Source organism: Saccopteryx bilineata, chromosome 2, assembly GCF_036850765.1.
Source record: "Saccopteryx bilineata isolate mSacBil1 chromosome 2, mSacBil1_pri_phased_curated, whole genome shotgun sequence".
In the NCBI taxonomy this organism is placed as follows: Eukaryota; Metazoa; Chordata; class Mammalia; order Chiroptera; family Emballonuridae; genus Saccopteryx; species Saccopteryx bilineata.
In genome coordinates, this window is record NC_089491.1 from 219,710,916 (window position 1) to 219,735,063 (window position 24,148).

Here is a 24,148-nt window from a genome sequence, read left to right on the forward strand (position 1 = left end):
GCTGCAGCCCATCACGGGCCCCACTATCGCCCTCTTTCCTTACTGGACCTTCTTCTTGGCTCTCACACTTACTGGTAACTGCTGTTGGTCAACCCCCACACGCACACACAGGGGGCTCACAATGCCACCCTCACCCTGTGACAAACGCATGCCCAGGAGCACAGTATGTATACCGTCCTTTTTGTCTTTAGTCTTCAGAATCTAGTCCAAGTCCTCTTTTCCAAAACAGTGCTCCCACCCCTTGCTGTGGCTGTTACCGTTTCCTCCAACACTGAGGCCTGTTTCTGTTCCTATTCCACTTGGTTCCCCCACCTTCCAGTCGATATTAACTTAGCTCATCTGGGGTCTGTGGGGTACTGCTGCGGTTCCAGGAGTCACACTGCACAGAGAGTGCCACGTCCCTAGCCCCCCGCCAAGCAGACACCTTCCCTTCCCACCGCCCAACCCGAGAGCCTCTCATCTCTTTGATTCTCACTGGTCCCTCCTGCATCCCTTCTGCAGGGCTATGAAGGCACATGTGTGTCTTCCACAGGCCTTCTTACATGAAGTTGCACACTAGGTACCCTGGGACACTCTGCCATGCCACTCCCCATGTGGGGACTCACTTCACAGCAGTTCATAGAAACTGCCCTCCTCCACACCGCACCCTGCGTGTGGTCTACCAGAGCAGATCCACCCTCTCCTGTTGGGTTAGTTAGGGCATTCACATGTGTGTTTTCATTGTTGGAGGTGGACCTTCAGGTAGATTCCCAGGAGTGTAACTGCTGGGTCACATGTAAGTGCCCATGTGGTTTTGTAGGTTGGATGTGGTTTATAATATACCAAATAGTAAGTACTTCATTGATTTCCCCCTCTGATGAGTGAAGGAAAAATCAAATATTGGGGAAGAGTTAATCTGTTGGGGACCCAACAGTATGTACCACATGTGGCATCATCATGAGGAACCCCAACAGCCTACATGCAATGTTATGACCATGATATTCTGTCCTAGGGGTAAGCGGTTCATACCACTCAGGAAACTCCACGCATGTCTCCAAACAGACCTGAAGTCTAACCACCAGAATTAACAAAGGAATGCTTTTATCCTAAAACCCCATTCAAAGCTCATGTCCAGAGTGACATGACTCCTAATAGTCAAAAAGTGGAAGCAATTGAAATGTCCGTCCCTGGTGAGGGAATAAACAAGAGATGCCATATCCATGCCCTGGAGTACTCTCAGCAACTTGCAGGAATAGTACCTGATCTGTGTTACATGTACGTGACCAAAACATGTTAAGTGAAAGGAGCTGGACAAAAAGACTGCACACTGCCCAATTCCACTCACACGAAACGCCTAGAGAAGACAAACATATAGAGACAGGCCACATTGGCAGTTGCCTGTGGCTGCAGTGGGAATGGGTGTTAACTACAAACAAGCACAGGAACATTTTGGAATGATGGAAAGGTTTCAAACCTGGACTGCGGTGATGGTTGCACTACTTGGAAATTCATGAGAGTCTCTGAATTGTCCACTTACAGGGGGTGAATCCCATGGTAGCTGTTTAAAGCAGTGTTTTTCAACCACCGGTCCACAGACTGGTCCACCAGAAATTTCGTGCCGGTCCACAGGAGGTTAACCAACCTGAATGCTGCATGGAGATTATAGACACATGACCTTAGTCACGGTCACTTATGCTCAGGTTAATTTCTGCCTTAGCAGTCCTTAAAATAATTCTATTTTCACCGGTCCCCAAGTGTAAAAAAGGTTGAAAACCTCTGGTTTAAACCACAAGAAACAAAACCTTTTTCTAGTACCATCTCCACCTTGTTTTCTGCCTACGTCTTCCAAAGCACTTGGAAGATAAACACCCAGACCACAACTAAGTGTACAAGCAACCGGTATTGTTTCTTTCAATACCAGTAAGACAGGGAAAGCACACGATGGAGTCTACGTGACGGCACGCCAGGCAGCGAAGTACGTCATCGCCCAGCACCGCCCTGCACAGTGCCACACACAGCATTGTTCCCTCTGACAAACCCCGGGCACCTTTCTCAGGCAATAAGACGACTCGAAATCTTGGTGAACTAAAAGGAAAACCCCCCTTTCCTACAGCAAGGGACTTCAGTGTGAAATACTGCCATTTATCAGGCACCCACCCACCCCCCGCCCACCTGGAGCTGGTCCACACAGGGAGAATTTGAGGGTAGCTGGGCGAGACATGCATGAGGCTTTGTACTCTGAAATATCCTTCTAGGCTAACACAGTACCTGCCTCTTCTATGAAAATGCCATCAACTTCCTCAGTTTCAATACAGGCATAAAATTAAAGATTAGAAAGCTTCATTGTGAAATCAAATATGTCACTCATTCATGTGCATGTGGGAGGAAACCATCTACTATGTGACACCAAAAAATACGAAGGGAGACTATTCCAGAGTAGGAGTCAGAAGGTGCATATTTAACCCTGCTCTATATTTGGGTGACACTATGCCTCACAGTCAAGAGGACACAAGCTCACAGTCCTGACACAGCGTTCTCATCTTGGCCCTTCCAAAAACCAGCTGAGACTTGATAGAAGTGCCTTTCTCCACAGGGTCTAATGACAACCCCGAATTACTGCAGCTCTGAAGTCCTCAGATTCTGTCCTGTGAATTCCACATCCTTCTGGTTAAGATTTAAAGCCAGAAGCCCCAAACCCACTTCTACCAGCAGCAAACAAGCCATCACTGTTTACTGCTTATGCCGCTAGTTTTCTAGAACTGTTAATTTAAAAAATTATTACATTAGGCTCTTTAAACATTTAGATAGCTTTTTAATGACATAAACTTTTAGTATATAGTAAGAAAGGAAGGATAATCCTCTAAAGTAGCTCTCCAAAGAACACTGTATTCTAACAGGCACATTGTAAAACTTAAGGCCGACAATTGATTCAAGAATAATAACAGTTATTTTGGGTAGATTCCTATCTTGAAAAGGAATCCAATTCAAATAATCAAGATTAATAAATATGCATTTCATGTGATCAATTTCATTCCTATTTAGATAGAGAGGATACAAACAGTCAAATCATTGCTATTTAAGCCATAGCCAGCGCACATCTCTCGAAACAACTTCTTGTATTTAAATTTAACATCAGGCTGTTTGCACTCAGGCCTGAACCAGGTGAAGTAAGTGCCTGCATGAAGTCTGTTTTCCCTCATTCTCACATTGGTGGCCACCCCACACCCCCTGACTCCCCTTGTCTACTTGAGGCATCCCCAGAGGCAGAGGCTAGAAATGGAATCCCTGTCCTCTCTCGGCCAGGGAACGGGTAAGGCACACACAAGACCTCGTCTTGAAAGAGGAACCTGAGAAGGCAAGTGTCCAGCAGAATCATTTCCTGAAAAGGGAGGAAACTGAAATGACGGAGACCTGGGCGCCGGGAGGCAACAGTGAGCAGGGGAATCATACACAGCATTCATGCTCAATATAGGTGGTCCACCAGGAAACTGGCTACTGCTGCTAGCTCTCAGCCTCACGTAGGTAATGAGAACTTGTACATATTGTTACTTACAAGAACAACAAAAACAGAACAATCAGATGTATTACTGAAGGCACAGAAAATATGTAGGCTGTTGGGGTTCCTCATGATGACGCCCCACGTGTGGTACATACTGTTGGGTCCCCAACAGATAAACTCTTCCTGACATCCTTGGTAAATTCCTGTCTTCCTGGAAATCAACTCACCCTAAGTGAGCTGACATTTGGAAAGTGAGAGAAATAACAGTTACAACTACATCTTGACAAAAATGAGAATACTTTAAATAATTCTGGGAAGTTTTAGAAAAGCAGCCAAATAAAATGAAAAGTACTTGAGTCAACTGTGGAGGCTTAAAGGATTGAAATGCTGAAGAGAATGTGGCTTAATAAGCTGTGCGGTAGAGGAGCAAACAGAAGAATTTCCCGGCGTTCAGGAACCTGAGGGTTTGTTTAATCCCAGCCTTGCCCTGAACTTGATGGCGGCTTGCTTTGTGGCTCTACTGCAGGTGCCTCGAGTGTAAAACCTGGCTGTTGACTTGATGGTCTCCAAGCTTCCTTCCATGTAATGTTATGACCATGATATTCTCCAGCCTGACTGATATGTGTGTTAATGACCTGTTTCTAACTCTAGAATATTAGAAGAGGGGGCTAATCAAATGTCACCTACCACTGAATTATCTTTTTTTTTTTAGCAAGAGAAAGACAGAGACAGAGAGAGGGACAGATGGGTACAGACAGGAAGAGAGTGAGATAAGAAGCATCAATTCTTCGTTGTGACACCTTAGTTGTTCATTGATTGCTTTCTCATATGTGCCTTGACCAGAGGGCTCCAGCTGAGCCAGTGACCCCTTGCTCAAGCAAGACATCTTGCACTTCAAACCAGTGACCTTTGGGCTCAAGCCAGCAACCTTTGGGCTCAAGCTAGTGACCATGGGGTCATGTCTATGATCCCACACTCAAGCCAGCAACCCTGCGCTCAAGCTGGATGAGCCCATGCTCAAGCCAGAGACCTCAGGGTTTCAAACCTGGGTCCTCTGCATCCCAGGTCGACGCCCTATCCACTGCACTACCACCTGATTAGGCACCACTGAATTATCTTTAGTCAGTATGATATGCTCTACATTTACAAACTGAAAACAATCCTTACTTCATTTAATTCACAACACCTAACACAGTCTAGTCCCTAAGCCTAAGGAAACAGAAGGATCGCCTGGACTCCCCTGGGGTCTTGCCATTTCTTGCCATTACTCCACCCCTGCCTGCTGACCCACCTTCCTCTGTCCTCACCTCTTCCAGCAGAGCCACCTCTCTTCCAGAGGGCAAGAGCAGGGCGCTTGGTGCCTAGCGCTGGCTTCTTTTGGATCTTAAGCAGCCATGAAGTGACATGGCATCACTGCAGTTAGCCCAGGACTGCATTGGGCTCTACGATAAACACTTCTTGAACAACTGACTGCTGGACCCTTGAAACACTTAGAATTTACTGTTTTATTCCTACATACAGCAGTCTTCTATAAATGGAAGGAAGCTTGGAGACCATCAAGTCAACAGCCAGGTTTTACGCTCAAGGCACCTGCAGCAGAGCCACAAAGCAAGCCGCCGTCAAGTTCAGGGCAAGGCTGGGATTAAACCCTCAGGTTCCTGAACGCCGGGAAATTCTTCTGTTTGCTCTGCTACCGCACAGCTTATTAAGCCACATTCTCTTCAGCATTTCAATCCTTTAAGACTCCACAGTTGACTCAAGTACTTTTCATTTTATTTGGCTGCTTTTCTAAAACTTCCCAGAATTATTTAAAGTATTCTCATTTTTGTCAAGATGTAGTTGTAACTGTTACTTCTCTGACTAGTATGGACACTCTTGTTACTTAAGAGAATGTGTTTCAAATACATGTCACCCAAAAGGGGTTAAAATGATGGTGGCAGGATGGAGACAGTTTTCAGGCTGATTAATTTACTGTTTTCAAGAGATTTGTTTACTATATTGCACTTATGGTTTTAGAACAATTCTGAGTGTTCAGTTAATGTTTTTATTCCACAAAGGAAAGCATGGAACTCTGGAGATTGCACAAACATATGGGCACAAATATATGTCTAGTGCCCTAAGCACAATAGGGGGGGAGGAGGGGGGCCGGTTTGCTGAGGCAGAAAAGCACACGTTTTCAGAAGCAACAGCCCCAGTTTGGGTCCCACCATTTACTACCAACATAAAAAGTATGAAAAATTTATTTAGTCAGTCAACAAACATTGCTGAGTGCCTATTATCTGCCAGGCACCGTTCTGTGCCCTAAGGATAAAGACTGAACGAGACCCCTTCCTTCCTTCCTGGAGCTTCTACTCTGCCACATAGCAGGCTGATGAAAGGGAGGGAGGGACACAGTAGAGACAGCAGGGTACACAGGGAGTGAGGAGGTGAGGGTGCAGAGGAGTGCAGCCCAGGAGACTGCTGAGGGGATGGCAGGAGGATTCTAACACGGGAGCAGTTACAGGGTTCTGAGTAGGAGGGTGACTGATTGTTGCTCCATTTAAGCCTCGGCTCTGACTACTGGTCAAGAACAGACAGGAGGAGAGGAGACCTATGAGGAGGCGACTAACGTGAGCTTGGCAAGTCTCCTTACCCGTAAGAGCAGATGATGGTGGTCTCACTGTAAAGTGACCATGTGAGGTTAGCATGACACAGAGTAATAGCTTCATAAATGTCGCTAAACATCATCCAGTTCTCCCAGGAAGTTACTGAACCTCTAACATAAGTCCTTGATCTGAAAAGTAGAGGTAACAAAACCTCTAAGTGAGATTCATGAGGAATAACTGACGGAAGTACAAGGACCCAGCTGGTGCCAGTTGAACCTAACAAAGGTTTAAATGTTTATATCTGTCTATTTTTTACAAACAATATGTTACATATGTTATAGAACAGGGGTCCCCAAACTACGGCCCGCGGGCCACATGCGGTCCCCTGAGGCCATTTATCCGGCCCCCGCCACACTTCTGGAAGGGGCACCTCTTTCATTGGTGGTCAGTGAGAGGAGCATAGTTCCCATTGAAATACTGGTCAGTTTGTTGATTTAAATTTACTTGTTCTTTATTTTAAATATTGTATTTGTTCCCGTTTTATTTTTTTACTTTAAAATAAGATATGTGCAGTGTGCATAGGGATTTGTTCATAGTTTTTTTATAGTTGGGCCCTCCAACGGTCTGAGGGACAGTGAACTGGCCCCCTGTGTAAAAAGTTTGGGGACCCCTGTTATAGAACATGTATAGGTATAGATAAATATTCTTCACATCACACATTGGGAATTAGTGATTTGCAGATCCGAACAACCCAACATAAAACAATAATGTTCATAACTGAAAAATCACCCTCTGGTCCTCAGCATCAGCCCAATTCAGAGTCCAAGGGCGCCCATCTCGTTCCCTCCAGAGCCCTCCCTCCAGTGCCCTCCACTGCAGACCCATCCTCCGCCAGCCCTGCTGATACAACCACAGGAACAGGGCACTCGGCACTCTGTTCTCCAGCTCCTCCACCCTGCCCCAACCCTCCTCATTCTTTTGCTTCAAACTCTTCCCATGGCCCACGACAGCCTGCACAGCCAGGCCACACACGTCTCTCCATGTCACCTAAAACAGCACTCCTCGTTAATGAACTGAACAAAGGCTTCTGGCCCCCACCCCCAGCTGCTCCAACAAGCAGGGCTACTGCAGGCTGTCCCTTCCACCTGAAATGTCCTTGTCTCCCCTCCTGATATGAGGAGCTCATTCTGTCCCTTGGACCTGGGCACAGCAGCCTCTCCCGAGAGACCTTCCTGGAGTGCCAGGCCTCTGGTAGCAGTGCCCTCTGATGCAATTCAGCACAGCCCTCTCTCTCCACTCATCCCACAGACAGATTAATTCTGAGGTATAATTAATAGCTGCCTCTGTCCTTATCTAGTCTCCCATGCTGGAATGCTGGCTCAAAGAGACAGAGACCTCCTCCCCTGTGTCCTCTCACAGTGACACTCGGAGAAGGCACGCGGCGGAACCAACCTGTCTCCCGAGGGACAGAGGGAAGCAACAGTGTGCACGGAGCAATGCGACCCCTTCTCCCGCCGCCAGACAATGGACTGCAGGGCAAGGACAAGGAAGGGCCTCTACATTTCATCACATTTGTAGAACTACTGGGGAAACTGTATTCTGAAACTAAAAAAACCAAATAACCACAAACAATGCAAACTGGGCACACAAGGAAGATGTTGTATCCTTTAAACAGACAACTCTAAGTGAATGCTGCTGCCCGGGCGCTCAAGCATCCCAGCCCAACGCAGCAGCACCTGTCCTCCCAGAGGCGCAGGAGCTGTTCAGAGCCAGCACTGGCATTTCCTGCTAGATCTTTAAGACAGAGCAAGCACAAGTCGGCAGCCAAGTCTTACTAGTCCTTTCAGCATTACCAGTTTGGTGAGTAAAGGTGCCAACTTCTAATTAAGTTAACAATACTTTCAGGGGGAAAATTTTTAATAAAGAAAACGCCGTTTCCACATACATCTTTCTGTAAGGGAGCCCTAAGGCGTGTTTAGCACTGTAAGCTAGTAAGACACTAGATCCCAAATCTTAGAGCACAATGCCCATGTTTCCTGGGCTGAGCACAAATTCTGTTTCATTTTACATCGTCTTTTCCGAAGGCAGTATGTCTTTCAGAAATACTAGAAATATTATGTGCTTTCTAAGCAAATCAAGGTACCCATGCACAAAGTCCCACCTGGCTCCTGGGGATGCACGTTTCTGCTCCTCCAGCTGTTCCCTCTCACCTTCTCAAGGACTTTGCTTGGCAATTACCCCCTTTCCCAGCATATGATAAATGTGTCCTCCTCTACACGAGTGTCCCTATTAGAAAATAAACATGTTATAATCACTCTCATTTTAAAAAACAATTCCCCTGAGCCCCTCTCCCCTGTTACTGTCCCTCTACTCTATCCCCTCTCAACAAAACCCCTAGATTCCTCTCTATCACATGTTTTTACTTCCTCACTCCCACCTCCTCACCCCCATAACAAGGCCACCTGCCTCTTATTAGGCCCAAGGGATCCCTCACCAAGAGAGCCAGAAATAACCAGTCCTCAGCCCTGGGCTCCAGCCCACTGGACCCTCCACGTTTCCTCCTCTTCAGCAGACTCCTTTCAGTGGGAGTTGCTAGATCCTCTCATCTTGTGGGCCCCTACCCAAAACCCCAGGCTCAGGCCTCACCCTTCCGCTCTCCTATCTCTACACCCACTGCTCGTAGCCTACGATTCAAACACCAACCATAAACAAATCACGGCCATATTTATATATTTGGCCCCAGCCTCTTCTTAAAGTCAACCTCAAATTATCCAAATACCTGCACTCAGGAAACTAATCAAAAAAGTAACAAGCACAGTAAACCCTCTTACGTCCTGTTGGTGAGGTACATTGTAGGCACTTTACATGAGCTCAGTTTATCCAGCCAGCAACCCTAGGAAACAAGCTGCTGATCTTCTTCCTAATTCATGGGCAAGAAAACCAAGCCCAGAAAGATCACACAGCTCGCTCAAGATCACACATCTGGTATGGGGATAGTGGGATAAGGACCCAACTATGTGCTCCAGGTCTGGTCTGCAGGGACAGTCGCAAAACTGCCTCCCAGAGTCTGAAGCTCAAGCAGCCACTTGGCTCCTCATTTCCACCAGAGACCTCCTACCTCCCACTGGCCAGTTACCTGTCCTGCCAAAAACCCTGGGGTCATTCTGGAATGTTCTATCTCACAGAATCTATTGGCAAGTCTTATGGCCGCCTGCTCAACAGGCCACATTCCTCAGTGCTAAGGGCGTGCTCCACATCCTAACAACTGGGAAATTAGAATGCCTGGCATTGGGGGTGTGTCCCAAAGCTGTCAGCCGCCAGTGGGTGCAGTCACTCCTCTCCAGCACACTGAAACTCAGCTGTTCCTCTTGGTGGTGTGACAGGACAATGTAACTGTAAAGGAGTCAGTCAGCAAGTCACTTCAGTTCCGGAAACCTCTCCTTAACACCAGCCAGCGAGATTAGGAAAGCATCTAGACTTGCTAACTGGATATGGGCAGCTGGGACGACACACCAGGGACAGCAGTCACCAGGGACAGTGTGTCTCAGACACACTCAGGGACAGGGACAGCACAGTGGACAACACTGTAGGGCAGCAGGGCACCACATCAAAGGCTGGCTTAGAAGAATAGCATTCTAAACATGAAGACATCTTTACCTTATTTCACTTGCATTCTCCTTTTATGAAAGCACCAGAGTAACCTCACTTTAGACCAGTGATGGGCAATCTTTTGAGCTTGGTGTGTCAAAATTCACCAAAAAAACAAGTATAACTCAGGTGGTCTGTCACTTTGAGAAAAAAACCATATTTCCACGATATTTATAGTTTAAATAACAAAAATGTATAATTGTAATATATAACTGTATTTAATAAACCAAAAACTGAAAAATAATACGAAGACAGGAGGAAGACAAGATGGCGATGGAGTAGGCGGATGTACCAACTTCCACTTCCCAGAACCAAAGTGGATTACAAACTAATTTTAAGAACCATCAACTGGCCTGACCTGTGGTGGCGCAGTGGATAAAGCGTCGACCTGGAAATGCTGAGGTCGCCGGTTCGAAACCCTGGGCTTGCCTGGTCAAGGCACATATGGGAGTTGATGCTTCCTGCTCCTCCCCCTTCTCTCTCTCTGTCTCTCTCTTCTTTCCCTCTCTCTCTCCTTTCTAAAATGAATAAATAAAATAAATAAATAAATAAAATTATTTAAAAAAAAAAAAAAAGAACCATCAACTGGAAAAACCAACTTTGGACTAAACTAAGAGGACTCTTTAAGCAAGGAACGCTGACGAAGCCACATTGAGACTGGTAGGAAAAGCAGAAATGCGAAGAGGGCTGCCCAGCTCCCCGAGCGAACAGCAGCCGGGAGAGACTCGCGTGGCAGGAAGTGAGTTTAGCAGAGAGGGGACAGTCCTGAGTCCCAGGAACAAAGCCCCAGCCTGCAGACGCAGAGACTAGAAGAGGCGTATGGACAGTATTTAGCTGGAAACAAGACAGGATACTGTTTGTGAGAAAGAGACTAATTTCTCAGAGCCAGGATTCTTCTTAAAGGGACTGTGCAGAAAACCTCTCTCACAACCACTCAACCAGGGCTCTGGGGGACAGGGAGAGAGGAGAGGACCGGAGTAGCAGAAAGAGAGTATACTCTAGGAGGCACAGGGAGAAACATTTTGAGAGACAGCCACCCTAACCCCTGGGATGAGTCACTCCCCAAATCTGAAGTGAATACTTCCCCCGGAAACAGCAATACCAGCAAAGGGAAGCAGGACACCAGCCAAACAAGCTTCCCGTGGCACTCAGAGCAGAGTTGCTTAGAAGGAGTGAGCTTTCGGGACTACAGTAGTGAGTGTTAGGGTCTGAGCTGCAGCGCCCCAACCCACACGGCTGACGGCTCGCCCGAGGGCAGGCGGCGGCGGGATGCGGAAGCGCGGTTCTGTCGGCAAGGGCAGAAGCCAGCTGGCCACCACTGAGGCCCAGGTGTGAACTCAGTCTTGCCCGGATGGGGAGGAGGGGGCATGCAAAAGTGGTCAAGCCCAGCTGCGGGGGAAGGGCAGGAGCCCCGGAAGGGGTGAAGACCTGCCCTTGAGCAAGGGTGCAGGAACCCAGCTTTGTCCCACCTGCGGACCCATGGCTTGTGGCCTGACTTAGGAGCTGGCTCCTCCAGCAGAGGTGGAGGCAAAAGCCCAGAACAGGCAGAGTCCCACTACTGAGCATGGGCATGCAGTCCCGCCCGGCCTGTTGAGCCAAGGCTTGCAGCTGTCCCACAAGCGGGCTCATCCTGCAAGTGCGGGGCGAAAGCCCAGAATCAGGCGGAGACCTGCAGCTGAGCAAAGGTGCTCACCCCTGCCCTCAGGGCCGAGCATAATGCCACCCACAGGGGCAGGGCGAAGGCCAAGGCCACCGAGGCTTGTACACCTGAGCATGTAATCACAGCCACTCCCATGAAGGAGAGGCGGAAACCACAGCAACAGCCCCAGTGGGCAGGCACCGGCAATGCTCATACCCAGACGCCCTAGGCAGCAACAGCAAAGGGGGTGGTGGGCCTGCAGACAGACCACACCTAGGGAACATAGAGGCCACACCCAATGGACTCCAGTGGACAAAACCTTCTTTTACACAGACAAAATGAGAAGGCAGAGAAATGCAACACAAATGAATCAAGAGAAATCCCCAGAAAAGGACCTGAATGAGTCAGATATAACCAAATTACCAGATGCAGAGTTTAAAATAACGATTGTTAGGATGCTCAAAGATATTAGAACAACAGTAGATGGTCATTACGAACACCTAAATAAAGAGATAGCAAATATAAAAAAGGACATTGAAATAATCAAAAAGAGTCATAAATGACAAATACAATATCAGAAATGAAGAACACAATGGAAGGAATTAAAGGCAGGATGGATGAAGCTGAGAATCAAATCAGTGAGTTAGAGGACAAGATAAATAAAGGCATGGAAGCAGAGCAGAAAAAAGAAAAGAGACTCAAAAAGTCTGAGAAAACTCTAAGAGAGTTCGTGACAACATGAGGAATAACATCCGCATCATAGGGGTTTCTGAAGAAGAAGAGAGAGAACAAGGGATAGAGACTTTGTTCAAACATATCATAGCTGAAAACTTCCCTCAATTAAGGCAAGGAAAGGTCTCACACGTTCAAGAAGCACAGAGAACTCCATTAAAGAGAAACCCAAAGAAATCTACACCAAGATACATCATAATTAAAATACCAAAGCTAAGTGATAAAGAGAAAATATTAAAAGCTGCTAGAGAAAAAAAGACTATCGCCTACAAAGGAGCCCCCATAAGGATGACTTCCGACTTCTCAATGGAAACACTTCAGGCAAGAAGAGAACAGCAAGAAATATTTAAAGTAATGCAGAACAAGAGCCTACAACCAAGACTACTTTATCCAGCAAGGCTATCGTTTAAAATTGAAGGAGAAATAAAAAGCTTTTCAGACAAAAAAAACCTCAAGGAATTCACTACAACCAAACCAAGGCTGCAAGAAATGCTAAAGGGCCTGTTGTAAAAAGATCAAAGGAGAAAAAGAATATAGCAAAAGAAGAATACAGTTTTAAAGAATAAAATGGCAATAAACAATTACATATCAATAATAACCTTAAATGTAAATGGATTAAATGATCCAATCAAAAGACAAAGGGTAGCTGCATGGATAAGAAAACAGAACCCATACATATGCTGTGTACAAGAGACACACCTTAAAACAAAAGATGCACATAGACTGGGGATAAAAGGATGGAAAAAAATATTTCATGCAAATGGAAATGAAAAAAAAGCTGGGGTAGCAATACTTATATCAGACAAAATGGACTTTAAAACAAAGACTATAGTAAGAGATAAAGAAGGTCACTATATAATGATAAAGGGAGCAATCCAACAGGAAGATATAACCATTATAAATATCTCCGCAATTAATACAGGAGCACCTAAATATATAAAGCAGACTTTGATGAATTTAAAGGGCGAGATCAACAGCAATACTATAATAGTAGGAGATTTCAATACCCCACTAACATCACTAGATAGATCCTCAAGAAAAAAAATTAACAAAGAAACAGCAGACTTAAAGGACATACTAGATCAACTCGATTTAATAGATATCTTCAGAACCTTTCACCCTAAGGCAGCAGAATATATTTATACATTCTTTTCAAGTGCTCATGGTACATTCTCTAGGATAGACCACATGGTTAGGACACAAAAGCAGTCTCAACAAATTTAAGAAGACTGAAATCATATCGAGCACTTTCTCTGATCACAATGGCATGAAACTAGAAATCGACCACAACAGAAAAACTGAAAAATACTCATGTTATTAATAGCATGTTATTAAATAACGAATGGGTTAACAATGAGATCAAAGAAGAAAGTAAAAAATTCCTAGAAACGATTGATAACGAGCATACATCAACTCAAAATTTACGGGACACAGCAAAAGCAGTCCTGAGAGGGAAGTTCATAACATTACAGGCATACCTTAAGAAGCTAGAAAAAGTTCAAATAAACAACTTAACCCTGCATCTAAAAGAACTAGAAAAAGAACAGCAAGTAAAGCCCAGAGCTAGTAGAAGGAAGGAAATAATAAAGATCAGAGCAGAAATAAATGACATAGAGGCTAAAAAAACAATACAGAGGATCAATGAAACCAGGAGCTGGTTCTTTGAAAAGGTAAACAAGATCGATGAACCTTTAACCAGACTCACCAAGAAAAAAAGAGAGAGGACTCAAATAAATAAAATTAGAAATGACAGTGGAGAAATAACAACTGACACAACAGAAATAAAAATATTGTAAGAAAATACTATAAAGAACTGTATGCCAAAAAACTAGACAACCTAGATGAAATGGAAAAATTCCTTGAAACATAAAATCCTCCAAAAATTAATATGGAAGAATCAGAAAACCTAAACAGACCAATTACAACAAATGAGATTGAAACAGTTATCAAAAAACTCCCCCCCCAAAAAAAGTCCTGGGCCTGATGGCTTCACAAGTGAATTCTACCAAATATTCAAAGAAGAACTAACTCCTATCCTTCTAAAGCTATTTCAAAAAATTCAAGAGGAAGGAAGATTTCCAAGCTCCTTTTATGAGGCGAGTATAATTCTGATTCCAAAACCAGGCAAAGACAACACAAAGAAAGAAAATTATAGGCCAATATCCCTGTTAAATTTAGATGCTAAAATCCTCAACAAAATATTAGCAAACCGGATCCAGCAATATATGAAAAAAATCATACACCATGATCAAGTGGGATTTATTCTTGGGAGGCAAGGCTGGTACAATATTCGCAAATCAATCAATGTGATTCATCACATAAACAAAAGGAAGGAAAAAAACCACATGATAATTTCAATAGATGCAGAAAAAGCATTTGATAAAATCCAGCACCCATTATGATCAAAACTCTCAGCAAAGTGGGAATACAGGGAACATACCTCAACATGATAAAGGCCATCTATGACAAACCCACAGCCAACATCATACTCAATGGGCAAAAATTAAAAGCAATCTCCTTAAGATCAGGAACAAGGCAGGGGTGCCCCCTTTCACCACTCTTATTCAACATAGTTCTGGAAGTCCTAGCCACAGCAATCAGACAAGAAAAAGAAATAAAAGGCATCCAAATTGGAAAAGAAGAAGTAAAACTATCATTATTTGCAGATGATATGATATTGTATATAGAAAATCCTAAAGTTGCAGTCAAAAAACTACTAGACCTGATAAATGAATTCAGCAAGGTGGCAGGATATAAAATTAATACTCAAATCAGAGGCATTTTTATACACTAACAATGAACTGTCAAAAAGAGAAATTAAGAAAGCAATCCCCTTTAACATTGCAAACCAAAAAAATAAAGTACCTAGGAATAAATTTAACCAGGGAGATTAAAGACTTGTACTTGGAAAATTATAAATCATTGATAAAATAAATCAGGGAAGATACAAACAAGTGGAAGCATATACCGTGCTCATGGTTAGGAAGAATAAACATCATTAAAATGTCTATATTACCCAAAGCAATTTATAAATTCAATGCAATACCAATTAAAATACCAATGACTTACTTCAAAGATATAGAACGCATATTCCAAAAGTTTATATGGAACCAAAAGAGAACACGAATAGCTTCAGCAATCTTGAAAAGGAAGAATAAAGTGGGAGGTATCACACTTCCGGATATCAAGTTATACTATAAGGCCACTGTACTCAAAACATCCTGGTCCTGGCATAAGAACAGGCATATAGATCAATGGAACAGAACAGAGAACCCAGAAATAAACCTACAATTTATGAACAACTGATATTTGACAAAGGAGGTAAGAGCATACATTGGAGTAAAGACAGCCTCTTCAACAAATGGTGTTGGAAAAATTGGACAGCTACCTGCAAAAAAATGAAACTAGACCACCAACTTACACCATTCACAAAAAATAAACTCAAAATGTATAAAAGACTTAAATGTAAGCTGTAAAACCATAAGCATCTTAGAAGAAAACATAGGCAGTAAGCTCTCTGACATCTCTCGCAGCAATATATTCACCGATTTCTCTCCATGGGCAAGTGAAATAAAAGACAGGATAAACAAATGGGACTATATCAAACTGAAAAGCTTCTGCACAGCCAAAGACAATAAGAACAGAATAAAAAGACAAACTACACAATGGGAGAATATATTTGACAATATGTCTGATAAAGGGTTAATAACTAAAATTTATAAAGAACTTGTAAAACTCAATACCAGGAAGACAAACAATCCAATCAAAAAATGGGCGACGTGCGGAGGACCCGGGTTCGATTCCCGGCCAGGGCACACAGGAGAAGCGCCCATTTGCTTCTCCACCCCTCCGCCGCGCCTTCCTCTCTGTCTCTCTCTTCCCCTCCCGCAGCCAAGGCTCCATTGGAGCAAAGATGGCCTGGGCGCTGGGGATGGCTCTGTGGCCTCTGCCCCAGGCACTAGAGTGGCTCTGGTCGCAACATGGCGACGCCCAGGATGGGCAGAGCATCGCCCCCTGGTGGGCAGAGCATCGCCCCATGGTGGGCGTGCCGGGTGGATCCCGGTCGGGCGCATGCGGGAGTCTGTCTGACTGTCTCTCCCTGTTTCCAGCTTCAGAAAAATGAAAAAAACAAAAACAAAAAAAAAAAATGGGCAAATGAAATGAATAGACACTTCTCCAAAGAGGATCTACAGATGGCCAATAGGCATATGAAAAAATGCTCAACATCACTAATCATTAGAGAAATGCAAATTAAAACCACAATGAGATATCACCTCATACCAGTCAGAATGGCGCTCATCAAGAAAAGAACACAGAATAAGTGCTGTGAGGCTGTGGAGAAAAGGGAATCCTCCTGCACTGCTGGTGGGAATGCAGACTGGTCCAGCCACTGTGGGAAACAGTATGGAGATTCCTCAAGAAATTAAAAATCGAACTGCCTTTTGACCCAGCTATACCACTTTTAGGAATATACCCCAAGAACACCATAGCACTGTTTGAAAAGAAGAAATGCACCCCCATGTTTATGGCAGCATTGTTCACAATAGCGAAGATCTGGAAACAGCCCAAGTGTTCATCAGAGGATGAGTGGATTAAAAAGCTTTGGTACATATATACTATAGAATACTACTCAGCCATAAGAAATGATGACATAAGATCATTTACAATAACATGGATGGACCTTGATAACATTATACTGAGCAAAATATGTAAATAAAAAAAAAAAAACCTAAGAACTATATGATTCCATACATAGGTGGGACATAAAAATGAGACTCAGAGACATGGACAAGAGTGTGGGGGTTATGGGGTTGGGGGGGAGGGGCACAAAGGAAACCAGTTAGGTGACGGAAGAAAATTGGACTTTGGGTGATGGGAATGCAGCATACTCAAATGTCAAAATAACCTAGAGATGTTTTCTCTGAATATATGTACCTTGATTTATCAATGTCACCCCATTAAAATAAAAAAATAATAAGACAAGCAAAAAAGAAAGAAAGAAAAAACAAACCAAAAACTAATTATTTAATTTACCTGCTTAGTGACTTCTTTGTTCATCTGTCAGTCAGTTTCTTTTGTTGGTCTTGATATTATTTAACTTGTGTGGGATGCCGTGAACTAAGTGAGATGGGGGGATTCTTTAACTAACTTGCCTATTAGTGACTTTTTTGTTGCTGAATTTCATTGGCTAAATCTTCAATTAAAGGTTGGTATTTTGGCCTGACCAGGTGGTGGCGCAGTGGATAGAGCGTCAGACTGGGATGCGGAAGGACCCAGGTTCGAGACCCCGAGGTCGCCAGCTTGAGCGCAGGCTCATCTGGCTTGAGCAAAAAAAAAGCTCACCAGCTTGGACCCAAGGTCGCTGGCTCCAGCAAGGGGTTACTCGGTCTGCTGAAGGCCCACGGTCAAGGCACATATGAGAAAGCAATCAATGAACAACTAAGAAGTCGCAACACGCAACGAGAAACTGATGATTGATGCTTCTCATCTCTCTCTGTTCCTGTCTGTCTGTCCCTGTCTATCTCTGCCTCTATAAAAAAAAAAAAAAAAAAAAAAAAAAAAAGGTTGGTATTTTGTACACTTCAAGCCCAAGCAAGCGCTACTAACTTCATCTGTCAATCTGTTTCTTTAGTTGGTTTTGATATTATTTAACACTGAGAATAAGGTCTCACAAAAGTACATAGAGGAAAAAATTGTGAGTAAAGCTATTGCTATATTTTTCAGGGTGCTAAAAGTGTCTGGTAATCGGTTACAGGCACTCCAAAATTCCTGTTTGTAGGGGCACTCTTCTTGAATCTCCAAGTGGCACCTTTCCAGACTCTCAAGCTTTGACCTCAAGTCGATAAACACCTAAGCCCAGATGCTGTTTTGAAATTCTGCAAGTTGCATCTTATGTAAATTAATATGGCTGCCACTATTTCTAATGGCGGGAAACGGCACCCATAGCACAGGCCCTTGCCTCTCCCAGCCTCCCCCTCACTTATCTCAGTAATGATGGTCAATTAGAAATCCACCACACCCCAGAACAGTAGATTGGATGATGCTTGCTGTAGTTATGTGGTTGCTGGTAATGGAGATCACAGGGCCCCCAGAGATGCATCCCCCCAGCATTCTGCTGTTCCCTGCTCCGCAGGCTGGAAGTAAGGTCAAAGATCCCCGAACGGCCTAACCGGAAGTCCCAGAACTAGACGCTCTGTGCTGGAGTTCTGTTGTTTTGGCCTACAGACCTCCAGCACAGAGTGTCTACACTACAGCAAATGTGTTATCCTCGGCTCCTGCACCTGGCCGTGCAGGAGCCAAGGATGAAACGTCCTTGGCATGTGGCCCCATACTTCTCTGGTATGTGGCCGCATGTCATCGAAAATGGCTACACGTGTCAGTGCTGACACACGTGTCAGAGGTTCACCATCACAGCTTTAGACTGTACTTCCAGTGAGTGTAAGTAAAAACTAAGTGATAAGAAAGCATGTGTCAGTCTAATTGGCAACACTTTCCTGCTAATAGTACAAACAGTAATGCTGCAACTTACACATGCTGAGACACAGCAAGATCTGGCCACCTCGGCCTTGGTCTGAGCCCTGCGTTGTTGTGGTCCCCAATGCCCCTGCTATTGCTCTTCTGCCTGTGGCTGGGAGGTGGGAAGAGCCCCAGGGACAGGTGCTTAGGGCAGTCCTGCCTTTTCCACTTACCTGTGGCCTCTCTGTGCCTAGTTTTTTACCCATAGAAGATGAACAATAATGTCTACCTTTTAGACTACATGAGAATTACATTAATATAGCTAAAGTGCTTAAGTAGCCTGGCATGTCACAAACTCCTAATAAACGTTAGGATATAACCACCAGAGCAATTTTTTTTTTTTTTTTTTTGTATTTTTCCGAAGCTGGAAACGGGGAGGCAGTCAGACAGACTCCCGCATGCGCCCGACCGGGATCCACCCAGCACGCTCACCAGGGGGTGATGCTCTGCCCATCTTGGGGCATCGTTCTGCCGCAATCAGAGCCATTCTAGTGCCTGAGGCAGAGGCCACAGAGCCATCCTCAGCACCCAGGCAAATTTTGCTCCAGTGGAGCCTTGGCTGCAGGAGGGGAAGAGAGAGACAGAAAGGAAGGAGAAGGGGTAAGGGTGGAGAAGCAGATGGGCACTTCTCCTGTGTGCCCTGACCGGAAATCGAACCCGGGACTCCCGCATGCCAGGCCGACGCTCTACCACTGAGCCAACCGGCCAGGGCTGTAAGAGCAATTCTTTTTAAAGATAAATCAGATCATGTCATTCCTTCATTCAAAACTCCCTAAAGTCAACTGGGAAGGAAAGAATGAAGGAAAGAAGGTGGGAAGGAGGGAGAAAGGCAGTCCTCCTAAGGTTTCCCATCACACTGAGATGAACTAAATTCTCCGTCAGCCTCTGCCCCGGCCCCCCAGTGTCACTTCCTGCCACCAACCTCCCTGCTTTCACCCGCACAGGCACAGGACAATACCTTGGGCCCAAAGTTTTGACTCCAGAGTTCCTGTTGCCTGAATGAGGCTTTCTCCATTCTTTGAGTTTCCTCTCAGACCCGTACCCCCCACTGCTCAGCCTGGCACTTAGAACTTTAGATGGGGCTTAATGTCCCATCCTCCCCCCAAATGTGAATCCCTTGAGGGCAGGAACTAACCTTGTAGTGCTAGCTCCCACATCTCCAGCACCCAGAATAATATCTGGCACTTGGTAACTGCCTGTGGGGTGACCCTGCAAGTGGAACAAAACCCACTTGGAGGCAAACAGGGCTTCACTGCATCACCAATAAAAACACCAGGTGCCTCTGAGCTCTTTCCTCCCTCCCTGCAGGTCTTCATCTTAGATCCCTCACAAGGACTTGGGAAACCTAAAACCAAAATTGGTTTTCTTTGTACACTCCTGGACACCTTACACACGTACAGTAGAGAAGAGCAGCCAACATACTAATCTGATCACACACAGAGGTGATGATACTAATGGTCAGAGCCCAACAGTAAGCTCTGCAATAAGGCCCCATGAAGACCTCTGCTGGTTAGGCACTTACCCTCTCCATGCTCCCTGTGAAATGAACATTACAGAGAGAGGTCACTCAAGGAGTAAGGAAATCTTAATGATTCTAATGTACAATTTGTAAATGAAATTCTCACTATTAGCTTTTCCTACCTCATATATTATGAATATGCTTTTTAAAGGTTTTTTTTTTTAACACTACCGTTTCTATCACCAAATTATAGATCTGGAAATTCACATTTTAGAAAACTAACAACAACAAAAAAACCATGAAGTTTTCTAATAAAATTGGACCTCTCTAAGCTTTTCAGCTTCATACTAAGACCAATAATTTGTCTTCAAGTTTTTAATAGGCTATAAGTGCATCAGTTCACCTATTAAGCTCTACAGTGTACTTTCTAGCTATCTCCTACCTATTCAAATAATATGTCTGGGTGCTAAGTACTAACATCGCCTGTCACAACATTCAAGGGAATAAAACCCAGCTCTTAATGAGACTTGTAGCTGAGGAATTTTGATGATTAATAAAAAACGATTAGCAGGTTTCACTTGCACCCATGTGCAAAAATGTTCACTGCAGCACTGTTCGTTATAGCAAACACTAAAAATGACATTAAAACACACAAATGACTGTATATATTAAGCTGACTACTGCAGGAAGAGTATATAACACAGTAGTTGGAGGAAACTAAGTGACTGGGTATGAAGTGGAAAGAGGTTTTCTTATCTTTTTGTACCTTTAGAATGTACCATATGCGTGTTTATATTTTTAAATCTACAAAAAATATTGCTACACATTTAAAATTTTATAATTAAAATTAAAATGTAATGCTATCATGACCAGGCGGTGGCACAGTGGATTGAGTGTCAGCCTGGGACACTGAGGACCCATGTTTGAAACCCCGAGGTCACTGGCTTAAGTGCTGGCTCATCCAGTTTGAGTGCAGGGTCCCCAGCTTGGGCACAGGGTAGCTGGCTTGAGTATGGGATCATAGAATGGGATCATAGAAATGACCCCATGGTAGCTGGCTTGAGCCCAAAGGTCGCTGGCTTGGAGCCCGAGGTCGCTGGTTTGAGCAAGGGGTCCCTGTCTCGGAAGAAGCCCCTCAGTCAAGGCACATATGAGAAAGCAATTAATGAACAACCAAGGTACCACAACGAAGAATTGATGCTTCTCATTTCTCTCCCTTCCTGTCTGTCTGTCCCTGTTTGTCTGTCGTCTCTCTCTCTCTCTCTCACACACACACACACACACATACACACACAAAATAAATAAATAATTAAAAATATAATGCTATAAAAATGATTAATAAGACAAATTGCCAGTTTTTGAGCTTTTTAAAAAAATCTCTATCTTGTTTATTACTGTGTTCCCTCGCCAAAAACAGGGAGGGCCTAGTACACAGCAGGCCATGGATAATATTTCCCAAATAAATTAAGTTTTCTTTAGTCATTCAAAGACAAAAGAATTTTCTTATTCCAAAAATCAAAAAGCAGTTGAACCACCATTACGACGTAAATATTCACAAACGAGTGAATTACCCTATGAGCCCAGAAGTTTTTGTCGATGATGTCATTAGCTAATTCTCTCTTCACTCCTAGTACTGACTTCCTGAGCATATCACACCTCGGGACACATGTGTCATGAATTTCTCAGAGCTGGACCAGCTTTCTTTTCCCCACTGGCCCCTGAAGAAAGGCCTCCTCTCTTCCCTTCCGGCTGTATCTTCAAATTTGTTGAAGATGTAGCTGAATGTATTTAGTCTCAGGAACTCTCAGACATCTAACAGACACCACTCAGAGAAAATGCATTCTTTCCAAAGCTGGTGTGAGTCCCTGGCCTCCACCTCTGGGCAGAATGGAGCACCCAGCTCAGTGAGTCTCAGCAACTACCAGGAAGGCCTCTATTGTGGGCGCTCATGAGAAAATAATCCTGCTCTCTGAAAGAACCCTGCACAGAGAGGGTCAGTTAATTCTCTTATCCAGGACAGAGCAGGTTCACCCAACTTTTGTCGTTTTTACCTTCTCCTTTTCCCCTTTGGGAAACCCTCAGCAAGCAGAGGAAAAAGTAGCCTCAGCCTCAAAGAAAAGATAGTAACTAAAGACATTGCCCAGGAACTGTTCTGTGTTCCTGGAAAACAGCGTTTTGGAAAATGCAGCTCTGATAGCACCTCTCAAAGGTATAATATATATGGGTAAAGTTAAGAAGAAACAAAAATGATTAAATATTTCTATTCCCAAAACTTAACGATGGATCGACCAGCTCATCTTAATAATTAGAGCACTAAGTGTCAAGAAGCAAGTTTGATATCAAGCCACTTTTTGTTATACCTCGAGAATGGAACGCTAACCATTTGTGTTAGTAGGAGAAAAATGCCTCTATCATAAGTAAAACCAAAACGGGTTGGCTAAAAATACTAGCTGCGAACCCCACAAAAACGGTGTGGGTCTCTCACAGATAAACCCGGGCTGGAACACATTTTGTTCTCCGGCATGTAAATCGGGACTCGCAACACGTTTAAGCGTCCACAGTCCAATTTGACACCTTCCCTAGGACCCATCCACAACCCGGTAATTTTCCTACTGCAGATGTGAACACGTCAAAAGTCACCTCGGGCCCCTAATCGCCCCAGATTTTTCCGGATCGCTCCAGACACCCGGCACTAGCACGAACTTCCCCGCCCAGGGCCGCCACGGGCCGCCCGTGGTGCAGAGCATCCCGCGCGGACACGGCGCCCTCCGGAGCGCGCAGCCTTACCCTGGACGCAGCATCCCCTCCCCGGGGGCTCCCTCTCCCCTCCCGACGGCGTAGAGCATCCCGCTCAGACACTGCACCCTCCGGAACGGACGCGGGGCCAATCGCGGCGCAACCTCATCCTGGGGCGCATCCTCATCCTAGGAGCACAGCCTCATCCTAGGGCGCAGCCTTATCCCGGGGACGCAGCCTCCGCTCACCCCGGACGCAGCCTCATCCAGCGCGGAGCCTTGCCTTCCTGGGACAGAAAATCGGAGCAAACGCGGCACTCCCAGGGTGGGGACGGGGCTGTCCCCGGCGCAGTCTCCCCTTCCCGGGGACGCAGCTTTATCTCCGGGCGAAGCCCCATCCAGGAATTCCCCCACCCCTCGGACGCAGCCGCATCCCAAGGCACAGTCTCCCCTTCATTCCGGAGGCGCAGCCTCGTCCCGATGCGCAGTTACCCCCTCCACCCCGGAGCGCAGCCTCCTCTCTCGCGGCGCAAACCAACCGGCGCAGACACGGCGCCCCAAGGAGGAGACACTGACCGTCCCGCGCGCAACCTCATCCTGGGGTGCAGCCTCCCTCCCCGGGCAATCCGGCCAGCAGACCTCCAGGACACCCCGTCGGCAGCTACACTCCCTGCCTAGCCTCCCTACCTGCCCAGCGGCGCTTACATAAACGCGGCTCCGGCGGTGTGTGTCCGCCCGTGGTGTCGGACCCGCGTCCGCCTCCGCCTCACCTCAGCTGCTGGCCGATCCGCTCCGCGCGCGGTGCAGGGGATCGCACCGCTCGGCCGCCCGGGGCTGCGGCGCGCGGGCCCTGGCCTGGCGCGGCCCCGAGCGCGCCCCCGTGCGCGGCCCGACCGGGCAGCCAAAACTGCCTCCGCCTTCGCCCTCGGCGCTGGCTCCGCCCTCCCATCCCGACCGCGCGCACGCCGTGGGGAGGGGCGACGCCGCGACGCAGGGCGTGCGCGTGCAGGCCATGCTGACCTGAATTCTGCCTGTGGTCCGGGAGCGTTTGAAGTGCCTCCAGAGTTGGGGGCGGGGAGATGGGCACCAGGGCGAAAAGAGGGTGACCCGGCGGTGGGGTGGGGGTGCTGGGGAGCCAGAAGTTCTCGGGCAGGGCACGCTCTGAACAGGAAGTTCAAATGCATTCCGGCTGGTCCACCTTCCCGAGAGACCTGGGTGTGCAGTTCGAGTGGTCCCCTTACTCCAGAAGGGCTCCCCCGTTTCTGTGTAGCGCTCTCAGTGACATCAGAAGCAAGTCCAAATTACCAGAGTTGAGGTGGTTGTTGGGTTGGTTGGTTTTGACAGTAGTAAATGCAT

At 45.8% G+C, this 24,148-nt stretch overlaps 1 protein-coding gene across 2 annotated transcripts in view; it reads right to left on the reverse strand.

Annotated features, from left to right (window-relative positions):
* Positions 1 to 23,710, reverse strand: part of ADARB1 (adenosine deaminase RNA specific B1) — a 129,954-nt gene extending 106,244 nt beyond the window's left edge. For both annotated transcript variants that reach the window (XM_066259198.1, XM_066259196.1), the window contains exon 1: positions 23,563 to 23,710. The gene's annotated coding sequence lies outside the window, so the exon portion shown is untranslated. The remainder of the gene's footprint in view (positions 1 to 23,562) is intronic.
* Between the last annotated feature and the right edge of the window lie 438 nt (positions 23,711 to 24,148).